The sequence below is a fragment of the Carassius carassius genome, chromosome 36 (genome assembly GCF_963082965.1).
Source record: "Carassius carassius chromosome 36, fCarCar2.1, whole genome shotgun sequence".
Taxonomy (NCBI): Eukaryota; Metazoa; Chordata; class Actinopteri; order Cypriniformes; family Cyprinidae; genus Carassius; species Carassius carassius.
In genome coordinates this window covers 25,952,943-25,966,725 of record NC_081790.1, presented here as the reverse complement: position 1 = coordinate 25,966,725, position 13,783 = coordinate 25,952,943, and the positions used below count along the sequence as shown (strand labels likewise).

Here is a 13,783-nt window from a genome sequence, read left to right as displayed (position 1 = left end):
TAACATTTACAACATAACTGCCTTTTTATTCTTAATTTGGGTACGTCTTTAAATGAGTTTGACATATCAATAAATAATGGAAGATCTTTACAAAATATGCATGTTCATTATGCTTTATGTATTTATTTGTTCATTCATTCATTCATTTATTCTCTCTGTTTTTATTCCTTCAAATGGTAGAGAAATGGTAAATCACAGAAACACAAATGTGAACAATTATAACTTTAAAACACAATGTAAATTTTAGAAGCACATCATTTGATTAGTAAATATATTTTTCTTTGGTCAAAAAAAAAAATTAAAATCTTAAAAATCTGTTTTATATTTAATGATAGGAATCTATCTGTTGGGTGCTAACTGCGAGTGCTGGGCATGTGCACATCAATATTGCCCCATTTTTGTCAAGCTGAACAACGGAGGAAGGTGTAGACGTTAATAAAACAGAATCTAATAAGTAGCAAATATTATCTATTGTTAACCGAATCTATCCCTTCAGCCGAAAAACAAAAGACATCCGCCATAAATGGATAAGGAAGTGTGACGCCGCTGCTCAGCTTTGATGTCATTGGCTGTGAATTTTCAGGACAGTCTGTGGTTGGACTATCTTTTAACCCATTTTAAACAGCGCATCATGTTAAAAAGTATGTTTTGCTGCTAGCATCACATTGGTAATATATTAAGTCAACAATGAAGTGTCGCTATCTTGAGAAAAATGACATCTTTAGCGAGATCCTATCCCTAACCCTGTGCATAACTTCAATAAACTACAAAAAACAGCCCCCTAGTGTTGCCTTTCCATAGATAGAACGATGGAGGGTGTGGGTAATGTAGTTTAAAACTTTTTATTAACAAAACAAAATAAATTATTTATTTTAAGGAAAACTGGATATCTAAATATGTTCATTGTGCAAACATCTATGATATATTTGAGAGGCAGGCTGAAATGTGGTATTTTACAGTGAGCAATATTTAAAATGCCTTTATGCCAGCTTTCCATTTATTTCTGAAAATTGAGTTCAACATTATTTTATCAGCATAGCATAAGTAATAATCCTGCCCATTTTCTCTTTGATATGTTTATTGGACTCTGATTTACAGCCATTTGAAATGTACAGTTTTGTGCTCTTCCAGGGGGTGGTACTGGGCCCCTGGGGGTAGAAGGGCAGTAAAACCTACGTATATGTGTTCTCCTCATCATGGAAAACAAACTGAGCTGAGTCACATTTATATCTGACAGTTTTCACAGTCCTCTGTTTTCTATTTTTACATCATGACTAGGAAAGCTTTTGACAGGACATTGTGAGGCCATCTGATGAAACATGGAAAAATTAGAAAGAAATTATTTAATAATGAAAATAATAGATTATTTATTTGATTTTTGAAGTAAATGGCAATAAATATAATGGATGAACCTGCAACAACTTGCCTTTATCTATTCCTCACTGTAAAGCATTAATCAAGGACAAATTATACTGTGATACTTCACTATTACACAAGGACAAATTCATGCAGTGCTAAGAATATATATATATATATGCTCTTGGTTTTGATGCAGTTCAAGATCCACATTGATCATTCCTGATACATTTTCAGTTATCCCTCAAGTGTTTGTAACAATAAAGCCCATGGCACCATCTTGTAATGCAAAATAATTAATCTCGTAACTCCCTTTATTTCACAAAAAAATTGCATATGTTACTAAAATATAAAAAATAACTTTCTGGTGCACTGATGTCCCAGATGTTATTAATCTGATCAAAAATGTTTATGACTGAAGTAAAAAATAATCCTAATAATTAATATGTAGTTTTTCCAAGTCTAAAATAAACACATATGAGCCTACCTAGTAAAATGATGTATTTACCAAGAATCTTCAGAACACAATATTCACCATTTTCATTTTATTGAAGCATAGACTATAAAGTTGATAAAGTAGCATCAAGACAAATAAGATTCAAGGAAAATAATTATCAACAAAAATACATTAACCTCATATATTAATCAGTTCACACAGATGAGTGATGAAATGTCCTTAAAAGTCACACAGTCCCATCCAGTCAACTGTGATACAGATCATGTGATACATATAAGACATGTGATACTGTTTCAGAAAATAATGATTCCTTATCACATCTAAACTGGTTTCATCTCCCCATCATCTTCTTCTCTCGTGTCTGGAAACAGTTTGTGGCTGATATCCAGCACTGATGTGGTGTAGCTTGTTCTCAGCCAGAGGATCTCTCAGTCCTAACATCCCAGACCTGTTCAAAGTGAAACAAACAATCCAGATGAAGTTGTTTAATGGACAGAGAGCTCAGCTTATGTTCTGCGTGATTTTAGCAGGGTGAGCAACTATGACCCTTGTAGTACTGTACACTTACCATTCTTCAAGCTGCTTTAAGACCTTTTGAGAAGCTTTTTCTTTGAAGACAATTTACCACATCCTCTTCTTTCACTCCTTTCAAGGGCATCATTTGGTCAAAACCCCTCATTTGGCTGATGAGATCATCTGTACAAATAAAAATACTGCAATAAATATTTCATTCTGCAAGAATTAAGAAAAAGTTACACAGGGCAAAGGTCTTGCTCATGAGACTCCATTAGCATGTGTAGTTCTCAGAGACTCTAGAATTTATCTAATGTTGCAGTAAATGAGTTTTCTTCCTCTAGAATCTTTCTCCAAAGTTCCTGACTTCTCTCACAAATGTGTTTTAGTCTGTGCAGTGTAAGGCCTGGCTTCAAACCAATCAACTATCAATCCACAATTTATAACATTACATTTACAAAACAATGAAATAATGTCAATTGGTGTTTATATCAACTAAACCAATTTCATGACACTTGTCTGCTTTTAAACAGGTGGTGTGTTTTTAAAAACATAAGATTAAAAATGTCCAGTCACACTTTGCTAACATGCTGTAATTGTAATAGTATAAAAAAAAAAAATTAAGGCTGACATGAACAGTCCTGTGAGAGATCATCATAAAGTGCTGTAACACATAACAGCATTGCTTCAACACACACATACCAGTGGACTTCTGTTTGTTTGAGCACAAGATGGCCGTCTTCATTCCTCATCCTGAGCAAATCATTTCCTTGGTCTTCCTTCTCCTCTGTGAAAAAAGATAATCTCTACTTACTCTGTGTGCAATTAATATTGCTCATTAAACATAATTAAGTTAATTTAAAATAAGATTCAGACCAGAGCATTTGAGGAGTAAATGCTGATTCAAAAAAACTCTAAACAAATGTACCTGGGAAGAGCTGATCATGGCAAGAATCGCTGAGACTCAGTAATAGCTCTTTTAGTTTTTAGGAAGGTTTGTGAGGGTTGGCTCACCAAAAACTTCTGAAAAAAGAGCAGCATTATCTGCAAACAATCCTGTAAGACAGAAAGGAAGTAAATATTAATTATGTGCAACTTATACATTACACTGGGTTTTGTTTAGACCATAAAAGCAGCCTCTGTAAAGATGCTGTATAATTAAATGTTAAATGCATCCATTATTAAAAGCAAGTAATTAATAGCAAGCTATAGTCATATGAATTATTTTGATAGTGTCAGATGAGACAATATCATACAAGTGTTAAACGGAATTATTAAGACTGTGATGTGCGATTGTGTTTAGGGTTCATTTTAAAGACTTTGACCCTGTCCAGATACCCACACTTGCAGTCTTGGCCACTTGAGAGTGTGTGTACGTGACAGTGTGTGCACAAGACTGTCCCCGGTCTTAATAATGCCAAAGCACAGCGTCCTTAACACACACTAAACCTCTCCAATACTGCTCCGGAGCACTATACAACGCTTAGTGTATCCCATCATGCATCATGTTTTGGAATAAATCGTCAGACTTTTTGCCGAGATCTCACAAGAGGTCACGGAAAGCTGTTCAATGTACAGTATGTGAAATATTGATAATTAGATATAAAAAATCTCTGTAAACACATATGTGTGTCCCATAAGGCAGTGGCTCACAATTCTGGTCCTGGAGAACCCCAACACTGCACATTTGAGATGTCTCCCTGATCAAACACACCTGATTCAGCTCATCAGCTCATCAGTGAAGACTCCAAGACCTCAAAAGTGTGTTTGTCAGATAAGAGAGACACCAAAACCGTGCAGTGTTGGGGTTCTCCAGGACCAGGATTGGGAAACACAGTCATGAAAACCTAGGCCAAATACAGGAAAGACGTCAAATAATTAATCAAGTGGTCAAGTGCAAAGATGGCAAGTGTGGGTATTTAGACAGTGCAACAGTTTAAGAAACAACAAATGCTGTACAAATGATAACAGCAGGAATGTTTGATAAAAGGGTAAAACTATCACAGACTTACTGCTGCAAATGTCTGCCTCCGCAGCTTTCTGTCGTCTCCATTTCTGAAGGAATACCCCTCCACAAACACCACTGGACTGACTGCTTCCTTTACGTCTTTTCAGCTAAAAATAAAAATAAAAATAATAAAAAAGGGGAGAGAAAATAAAATTGAATTACAACCCGAATTCCGGAAAAGTTGGGACGTTTTTTAAATTTTAATAAAATGAAAACTAAAGGAATTTCAAATCACATGAGCCAATATTTTATTCACAATAGAACATAGATAACGTAGCAAATGTTTAAACTGAGAAATTTTACACTTTTATCCACTTAATTAGCTCATTTAAAATTTAATGCCTGCTACAGGTCTCAAAAAAGTTGGCACGGGGGCAACAAATGGCTAAAAAAGCAAGCAGTTTTGAAAAGATTCAGCTGGGAGAACATCTAGTTAATTGATATCAGGTCTGTAACATGATTAGCTATAAAAGCTTTGTCTTAGAGAAGCAGAGTCTCTCAGAAGTAAAGATGGGCAGAGGCTCTCCAATCTGTGAAAGACTGCGTGAAAAAATTGTGGAAAACTTTAAAAACAATGTTCCTCAACGTCAAATTGCAAAGGCTTTGCAAATCTCATCATCTACAGTGCATAACATCATCAAAAGATTCAGAGAAACTGGAGAAATCTCTGTGCGTAAGGGACAAGGCCGGAGACCTTTATTGGATGCCCGTGGTCTTCGGGCTCTCAGACGACACTGCATCACTCATCGGCATGATTGTGTCAATGACATTACTAAATGGGCCCAGGAATACTTCCAGAAACCACTGTCGGTAAACACAATCCGCCGTGCCATCAGCAGATGCCAACTAAAGCTCTATCATGCAAAAAGGAAGTCATATGTGAACATGGTCCAGAAGCGCCGTCGTGTCCTGTGGGCCAAGGCTCATTTAAAATGGACTACTTTCAAAGTGGAATAGTGTTTTATGGTCAGACGAGTCCAAATTTGACATTCTTGTTGGAAATCACGGATGCCGTGTCCTCCGGGCTAAAGAGGAGGGAGACCTTCCAGCATGTTATCAGCGTTCAGTTCAAAAGCCAGCATCTCTGATGGTATGGGGGTGCATAAGTGCATACGGTATGGGCAGCTTGCATGTTTTTGAAGGCTCTGTGAATGCTGAAAGGTATATAAAGGTTTTAGAGCAACATATGCTTCCCTCCAAACAACGTCTATTTCAGGGAAGGCCTTGTTTATTTCAGCAGGACAATGCAAAACCACATACTGCAGCTATAACAACAGCATGGCTTCGTCGTAGAAGAGTCCGGGTGCTAACCTGGCCTGCCTGCAATCCAGATCTTTCACCTATAGAGAACATTTGGCGCATTATTAAATGAAAAATACGTCAAAGACGACCACGAACTCTTTAGCAGCTGGAAATCTATATAAGGCAAGAATGGGACCAAATTCCAACAGCAAAACTCCAGCAACTCATAGCCTCAATGCCCAGACGTCTTCAAACTGTTTTGAAAAGAAAAGGAGATGCTACACCATGGTAAACATGCCCCGTCCCAACTATTTTGAGACCTGTAGCAGAAATCAAAATTGAAATGAGCTCATTTTGTGCATAAAATTGTAAACTTTCTCAGTTTAAACATTTGCTATGTTATCTATGTTCTATTGTGAATAAAATATTGGCTCATGTGATTTGAAAGTCTTTTAGTTTTCATTTTATTAAAATTTAAAAAACGTCCCAACTTTTCCGGAATTCGGGTTGTATATACAGATTGTTAATAATGATCTGTGAGCAAAATATTTAGATATAAACTGATATGAATGAACTGCAAGATGGAAAAATACATTTTTTGTATTATTTAGTTTTTTTTTTTGATTTACATTAAGAGCTATTAAAAGCATGGTACAGAACATATGATAACTGTGATATCTGTCATATAAAAGCACATAAAAACACTAACATTACAGAACATAGCTGGTTTGGTGATTATTGTATTGTTCTATTGATTACTAATATACCATAGTAAAACTACAGTTACTGTGGTAAAAACATGGTAAATGTCCCGTTTACTGTGTTTTAACTTCACATTTCATTTATTACTTTTGTAAGTGTCGTGACAAACATGATTTTACTACAAATAAAACATAATTGAACCTGAAATTAACATAAAACGGATCGAAGGTCTATGGCACGTCACGTGACAGATAGAGTTTAATCACACTAATTAGCAGCTGTGTTCATTTATTTAAACGCAACGAAACTCAAAGACAGCCGCGGATGACCGATATAATACAGCGATTAAACATATGGCGCTAATCTGAGTAATAAAGAAGACAGAATACATTTTATAAAAGGCATTAAAAGAGCGTGTTTACGACTACTCACCCAAACTGTGGAACTGACAGCAAGTATCGCGATGTGTGCTGAATGAGACTTCTTGAACGTGATTTCATAGCGATAAACATCTCATGTCCTCGCGTCGAAATTCTGAGGCCAAAAGTTTCCCACTGAGAGCAATGAAGGTCGTAGGGCGTCGATATTTCGAAGCCGAGAGGCACATTTGGCGTCATAGAAGTGACGCTAGGGGCGCTTGACCATGCTTCGGTTTTTGACGCCTTTGGAGTGAGAATGGGTTGTCCAACCAGGTGGCACCAATCTGACTTAAAAAAAAAACAGGTTTTTAAAGGCCTAGTATCTACTTTAGATACTATTTTAGTATCTATCTATCTATCTGTCTATCTATCTATCTTATTTATATAGAATTTTTAAAAAAGTTAAATTTAAAATTTGCTGTGGAGAAACACACATGACTATTAACAGACAATGATAGACAAAGGGTGTCAAAAAACTCTGGCTTATTTATCTTTATGGCTAGTAACATAATCAAGTTAAATAATCAACATGGAAGTATAATCAATTACAATTTCTATTTGATTTTTGTGTTCCTTTGAATATTTTGATTTGATGCTCAAGAAAGATTTATCAAAACAGTGGCTGCTTCATATTTACATATTTTATATTTGGGGCTTAAATGTTCTAGTCACTTACATGGCATGGACCTACAGAGCTAAGAAATTGTTCTTGAAACTTTTGTAGCTGGTTTAACATGAGAAATAAAGTCATATACATCTAGGATGGCATGAGGGAATTAAATGAAGAGCCAATTTTAACTTTGAGGTCAGCTATTACTTCAATGGCAGAAGTACAGATTTACTTAATGTGCTTCTTGACTATCTACCAGGTTATGCTGGGAAGGGCAGATGAGACGAGCTGCATGGATCTATTTAGAAGCCTTCCATCCAGGATTTTGCAGTGTCTCATGCATGCAAGCCAAATATACTAATTAGTGGTTAAAGAGTAACTAAACCCTAAACCAACTTTTTTTAGTTAATGATCTATAAGAATGGGGCTTTATTAGTGCTGTTCATTGATTCGAGTAACTTTTTTGACATTTGAGTATAAAGTGTTTTAATTCTACAATATATGGTGTAAAAACGTCTGAGTGCTGCCCTCTTCAGGTTGAACGGTGGCTACTGCAGTTGATTTTTCCTATTGGATGTTGTGGTGGCAAGTGACGTAAGCGGTGACAGGTGACGTAAGCAGTTTCCAGCTCACCACGCCCCTTGGTACGAGCTACCACGCCCTTGGCAGTATAAAACCATCAAAATCACTGTAGTGAGTCAGGAGCTGGAATTGCGAGTATTGGTAACGACCAGGATAGACTAATATAGCATCTATTTAGCATAGCAATTATATAGTTATTTAGATCTTCAAGTTAGCGTAGATTTATCTGTATTTAGTACAGTGGTCAGGATGGTACGGAGGTGTGTTGCTGGTTGCGACTGCACTGCTGGACTGCATAGTTTACCAGCAGACTTTAAAATTAAGCGCCAGTGGTTGCATGCATTTGGCCTGGAAGACCGCAAGTTCCCGCCTAGAGCTCGAGTGTGCAAACTGCATTTTACACGGGATTGCTTCTCCAACGCAATGGAGGTGGAAATGGGCTTAATCTCCACACAGCTCGCGCTGAAAAGCGACGCGGTGCGGGAGTTAAGACCGCAGTTTGAGCCAGCGGCTCGAATTGATATGAACAGACACCTCGACACCCTCCACTTCAGGTGAAAGTGGGGGAGAAAAGTCCTCTACTTCAAATGATCGCTCTGTTGCAAAGCTACTTGCGTCATTACAGTCACTCTCCATTTTAGCGTCTCTGACAGCAGCTGTCAATCAACCCGTCACTGCGAGTCTCAGGATCACGCTGCTCTCGCTCAGCCCCGCCCTAGTTTCGTCCCCTCTATCTCCGCTGTGATCTGCCCACTTTTCAGCATTTTTCAAATATTGTCAGTGGGTGGAGTCAGGCTCTGAGCAGGGGTTTAGTTACACTTTAAAATATACAAAGAGAATACATTGCACCATTCATCAGTATGGACTACACAAATGCTTAATTTTTCTCTGAGTGACTTGTAAATGATTTAATTATTGCGAGACAATTATTAATTATTGTCGATAGTGGTAATGGGCCTCTTCTCCAACTACAAGGCTGCCAAACAAACTGTCTCTTTCTGAGTGTCAGCAAAACCAAGGAGCTGGTGTGGACTTCAGGAGGAGGCAGCAGCGGATCTGCACCCCACTCATCATTAAAGGGACCAAAGTGGAGAAAGTGAGCAGCTTCAAATACCTTGGTGTACACATTTCAGAGGACCTGCCCCGGACTAACCACATTCAAGCTCCAGTTAAAAAAGCCAGACAATGACTGTACCATTTGAGACTCCCCTGGAATTCTGAAAACTTTCTGTATTGGGGCTATAGAAAGCATATTAACTCAGTGCATCTCATAGTGGTATGGAAACAGCTCAGCCCTGGATCGTAAAGAGTAGTGCACTCAGCTGAGCGCATCTCCAGAACGTCTATCCCCTCTCTGCAAGACATCCACACCAGGAGATGTAAATCTAGGGCTGTAAAGATCCTCAAAGACTCCACCCACCCTGGAAACCCATTGTTTAATCTGCTACAAACAAGCAGACGCTTCCGCTGTCTGATGGCAAAAAAAAAAGAGGTTTAGAAGGAGTTTCTTCCCTCATGCTATCAGACTACTAAACAATGGACATTAAACACACTGCACTTTATACTCTGGTACTGTAGGGTTACCCAATAACTCTCTGCACACTGCACTTTTTTAACACAACCTAACTATGCAGCTCATCCTCACTGCACATTGTTTACATCTCTGCACATCATCTGTGTAGCAGTTTCTTTGTAGCATCTCTACACATTATCTATTTTATATTGTATATGTATATTTCATTATTGGTATTTAATTATCATCTTATTTTTCTTATTATTTTTCAGTATATTTCATTATTTGTAATTATCATCTTGTTTTTATTCTTATTATTTTTCAGTATATTTCATTATTTGTATTTAATTATCTTCTTATTGTTTTCTTCTTAATTTTTCAGATATTTCTTTATTTGTATTTAATTTTGTCTATTTTTTTGCACAGTCTAAAAGAAAGATTATGCTTGTTGTGTGAATGGTGTGGAGTCTTACCTTTGATTGAGTTGGAGTTAATGCTTGTATTACTATTTTTGTATATTTTTTTTTTTATTAAATGTTTATTTGTTAAATTTACTTCCATGTGTGGCCTCCCCTTTGTAATGTTGCTTCACCTAGAGCCAGGTGGTTGTAACAATCTAAACAATATAATTCACCCTCATATTTCAAACTTGCATTAAATTGTTTAACTTGTAAGGAAGAATGTTTATTCTGCCATTCACTTCCATTAAAAGACAATGCAAAGGGGGGGGAAACATACTATAGAGGTGGGTGGTGATTACATTTTATTTTTTACATAAGAGCAAGCATTTTATTGCTATAAAATTACTCATCAAATTACTAAATTGCTCATTCATTTTCTTGATAGTGATATAATTCTAAAATCAGTATCAAGAAATATACTTGACTGTTTACAGTTATTATAATTCAACCTCTTGATAATAAATCAAATTTAAACTACAATGAAAAACATTAAATCTGTTTTTCATCAGTATCGCTACTTCCTGCCATCCTCATTCGCTGCGCACCCGGAAATGATGCAATGTAAAATTTCCGCGTAAACCCAGCCCATTTGTAAAATCCAGGCCACTTGCGGCAGAAGCTCCTCCCACTTGGAGGTCTCTGGACTGCAGCAAGTAGGGGTAACTGCAGCGATACCTACTTGCTTAAATTGCCTTTGATTAATTAAGGTGGCCCAGTGGTGCACAACACAACGACATTAAAGAAGCAAACATAAGCTCACAACACAACGACATTAAGCCACAACACAAATACATTAAGCCACAACACAAAGACATTAAGCCACAACACAACGAAATTCTCACAACACAACGAAATTAAGCCACAACACAACGAAATTCTCACAACACAAATACATTAAGCCACAACACAACGGAAATGCTCCCGACCACTAGGGGGCAGTTGGTCTGCGGAAACGGGCAATAGACTACGTATTTCCTGTGAAATCTCAGTGCGAATAAAAGGTTCCTGTCTTTATTCTGCCGTAGTGTGAGTGCATTACCAGCTGCACACTTTTATCCATAAACGATGAATATTAAATCATATTTATATATTTTGCTATAATACGACAAATTAAGTATACCACAGCAATATAATTATTTAATGAAGAGTTCCATAAACATCTGTGAGGGTGGTTTACACAGCTATTGCTGTGACCCGTTTTTTGAGGCTCCTCAAAGGTTTCTCACACTTCTCCCCTGGATGTAGAAACTCGAAATAAGTGGATTCAAATTAGTAATGTAATATTTAAGGATTTCAACATCACTTCTGATACTTCAGTCTGCAGGCGCCTCTTCAAGAATGACAACAGCATGCAAATCTACACTAGGTAAGATCTAAACCTTTATTACTATATTAACGAGCACAATGTAGGCCTATTGTGAATTTTTTTAATTGTCATTATTTATTTTTTGTCGCTGTGGTTGCCTGTTTGTTTAAAAAACCTCTTCCGTGGATCAAGGCAATACGTGTTAATAGATGATTAACCCAAAAATAAAAAATAAAGCTGTCATCATATACTCAACATTATGTCGCTGTAAACCCATATGGTTTGCTTTGTTCATTGGCATACAGAAATGTTGTAAATAATGTTACCGTCAGTCAGTCAGTCAATCTAGATAGACCCACAGAATAAATTCAGAACAGTTTAGAATGACACGAGGGAGAATAAGCTAAAACCCCAGCTAAAATCTTTTTACAGACCTACCTTTTTTCCACTTGTATGTCAATACATTATACATTTTAAGTGTCCTTCAGGTTCAGTGTAGGCAAACAAACTTTTTACATTGTTAGGTGTGTATTTTCTGAAAACATGTCTCATCCAATCTAGATTTGAGAAGTATATCCATTTAATGGCCTTTTGGAGAGTTATTGAACCTGCATTCCACATGGTTCGTGTGACCATAGCAAGTACAGCTAAAGCGAGGAGAGAAGTTGGAATAACAAGCAATGCAATGGTAAATATTGATATTATATTGTTTGTGACAGAGAAAGAAAATGTTATATTTATTTTCACTTTTTGATGCACACGTTACATGATTGTATCAGAATTATTTAACATTTATTTTGACAGTGTCAGTCTCTGCAGCCCTTCGATGAGTTTCCCCTCTTCATGGTCCACCTTTCAGTCGATCTTCCACAGAGAGATCTGGCCTTACACAAGAAACTTAGGATGGATTCATTTGGTTTTATTTGTACAGACTACAATAAAAAATGTAAATTAAATATTATGTAAGTGCAAATATATGTAACTTTAATATGTTTTCTTGCTCACCAGTGTAGTGTAAACATGTAAATATCCACAATTAAATTTTTGAAACTTTGATACAGTTTTAATAGTTATGTAAAATACAAATACTAATAACTATGACAGTGTAATGGTGTGCTACTATATTTTTTATAACACTACTATATTTATAACACTTCTGCCACTTGGAGGACTGATAGGTCAGGCAGATCACTGGTGACATCACTGTAAACATTCTCCTGAGATGAAAAACAAAGGTATGGTGTAAATTGACCATTAAGAAAAATAAAAAATTTCCACCATCATTACAAGTTGCATGCATAATGAATAGAGCCATAATCATTATGATTGTATTTTTGTCTTTTTTCTGTTAGGGCTAATCAAATAGGCATGTTATACATTATGAATAAAAGCAAGATATGAAAAGATGATCAATATCAATATTAGACACTTTACTCCTACCTTAACCACTCAGCGAGTTTCCTCTCTTGAAAACAGGACCCCCATCCCACTGACAGGACCTGGCTTGACTCTCTAGGCATACCAATGGGGCATGTTAATATTATTAATCAAAGTTGATTAATTATGTCATACATTAAAGAATTTGATAATTCTCTTACTTACCATTGTTCTAGGTTTGTGCCAGCTCTGCTCCCTTCAGTGCAGCTCTGTACAGGAGGAACTGCACTGATTCTCACTTCTGAATAGTGTGCTGTCTGCTACAGTGCTGCAACAGTATGGATGGGAGTCCGTTAAAACAATCTGTGAAGATAATAACATTGGTTTACATATTTAATTGATTTCAGATACATTTTGAATTACTTTCAGTTGCATTTTAAATTATTACATTGTAAATTACTCTATATTTAAAATAAATTATGACAAATAATTAATATTTTATATAATGTTACAAACATGCCAATAGACTGTAAAGAGAACAGTAATATTTCAAAGGATGTCCCTATCTCTCAACCATTTCTGATCTTGTTTGCTTTTTACTGAATAGCTTTATCATGCTTGTGTTGGGGATCCCTGGAAAACTGCTATATAAATGTCAACAATTAATTCAAGCTTCAGTTTACAGATAATACAATTTGAAAATATAACAATAACTGTCAGACTAAAGCCCCGTTCAAACAAAGAATGATAACTATTAAGATAACGATAGAGTCCACAGCAGCGAACGATATAATCTGTTTATTCTAAGCTCGCACAAGCCCGTCCGCTGCTTTACATTCTCGAGCTTGTTATAGCAGGATTCTGATTGGCTGTCAATGTTTTTAATCGATTCTGATTAGCTGTCAATGTTTTTAATCGTTCATCAGCTGGAAAAAAAATAGTTCTTAAAGTGATTCCAATGATATTGTTTCTCTATGTCTTTATCATTATAGCTGTGGTGTGGACTCTTTCTTTTAAATAGTGAGAACGATTTTTAAAACTAAATATCTTTATCGTTTTCTTTATAGTTTGGTGTGAACGGTCCTTTAAGATGTATTACAATACATGGCAATCTAAAAATGGCAACAGTATTTAAAATACTTTATATCAAGTGAAGAAGTTCCTATCACACCAAACACCTATCAACGTGGATTACCGGGAGTCCTGCTGTTATTTCTACTATCTCTTATGAGTTATA

General features: G+C 36.3%; 1 long non-coding RNA gene across 1 annotated transcript; it reads right to left on the bottom strand.

Annotated features, from left to right (window-relative positions):
* Positions 1-1,803: 1,803 nt before the first annotated feature.
* Positions 1,804-3,357, bottom strand: LOC132116800 (uncharacterized). Its single transcript, XR_009425700.1, has 4 exons — positions 3,255-3,357; positions 3,029-3,113; positions 2,382-2,509; positions 1,804-2,261 (listed from the first exon to the last, which is right to left on the bottom strand). It is a non-coding gene; the product is annotated as an uncharacterized LOC132116800 (long non-coding RNA).
* Positions 3,358-13,783: the final 10,426 nt, after the last annotated feature.